The sequence below is a fragment of the Apodemus sylvaticus genome, chromosome 1 (assembly GCF_947179515.1).
Source record: "Apodemus sylvaticus chromosome 1, mApoSyl1.1, whole genome shotgun sequence".
Classification (NCBI taxonomy): Eukaryota; Metazoa; Chordata; class Mammalia; order Rodentia; family Muridae; genus Apodemus; species Apodemus sylvaticus.
The window spans coordinates 94,973,273-94,974,858 of record NC_067472.1 but is presented as its reverse complement, the minus strand read 5'-3'; positions in this window follow the sequence as shown (position 1 = coordinate 94,974,858).

The window sequence follows — 1,586 nt, the reverse complement described above, 5'->3', positions numbered from 1 at the left end:
TTATATTTTAATGTGGCTGCTGACATTTTTTAAGTTATAACAGGTATGGTGGCCCACCCAGCATTGCCAGGCAGATCTCTGAGTTCAAGACCAACCTAATCTACATAGTGAGCCCTTGTCTAAAACAATGGTTTTTAAGATTACATATGTAGTTATCACTCTGTTTATATTGGCAAGCATTGATCCAAACATTTAAATAGTTATACAACCATTGAGTCAAAACATAAATTTAATTCAGTTTCTCCTTAAGAGTTTTAAGGGAGTTAAGAGGAAAAACATAAATGAACTGGTACTTTTTTGTGCCTCAGTGTGTAATATATCTGAAACTAGGGTGGAGCCTGGAACTGAGAAGATGAAGAATCAAGTAAAGATGGCAAAGGGATAATAGTAGCTTTGCCTCAGCAGAAGAAATGGGGAGCAAGAGCAGGGAATATCTCCAAAAACACTTGCTAGTAGGGGTCGAGGGGGGCTCTGTTTTGAGACAGGATCTCTCTATTCTGCAACCCCAAATTAGCCTGGAGGTCCATGTATAGAGCAGGGTGGCCTAAAATCCAGAGAGATCCACCTGCTTCTCCTCCTGAGAGTTGAGATTTAAAACGGCATGTACTACCATGCTCAGCTAAACTCGTTCTTTTTATTTTCTTATTTATTAAGATCCTTCCCTTTTTTATTCCGAACACAAAAAAAAAAACGATTTAATACTCTTCTATAATGAAATCATCAGCGAAAATGTTTTTAAATTCTATAATTTCATTATTTAGATTTAATCTAATTCTTCTGACTTTATTTAAATCAAATTTAGCGGTTCCTTTTCATTGTGCTCCCAAAGAAATATAAGTACATAAAGAAATATATAAAAGCCAGGTGCCCAAGCTTATGCCCATAACCACAACAGTCAGAAGGCTGAGGTCGAGAGTTTCAGGTCAACCTTGGGCACAGAATATCTCAAAAAATGAAATAGGGCCGCCAAGAAGATTCAGCAGGTAAAGTTGCCTGGCTCCAACGCTGACTATCTGAGTTCGATCCCTATGACCTTCAGAGTAGGAGAAAACTGATTCCCACAAGATGTCCCCTAACCTCCATTCGCCATACCATCGCTCGCGTGTATCCATCTACAAATAGATAATGCAACAAATAAAATAAGTCCGTGCATTACTACCATAACTTCAGAATTCACTGATTATGTCTATCTAAACTAGTCACAAAGATATCATCAATGTGACTTGCACAAACTGGCTGGGAGAATACAAAACGACTGCAAAGCCGATAAAACAGCGAGTTATCCCCGAAGCTTTGGTGGCCAAAGAGGCACCTCCCATAGACTTCGTCACCAGAGGTCCCACCCACAGAGGCGTGGTTTCGCCTCGCCAACACCACTCCTCGCCCCGGCGCAGAACTTTGAGGAACTCAGTTTGGACTACTTTGCGGCAGATGCCGCGTTCCCGAAGACGCTTGGTTACCTACGGCTGACGGCTGACACAACGACAACCTTGAAACTATCAGCCTTTCCAAAGAAAGATGCACCAGAGCCGCCGGGTGGAGCTAGCGTGGGACACGCCCTCCTGGTAGTGCTTCCGGGACAGGGG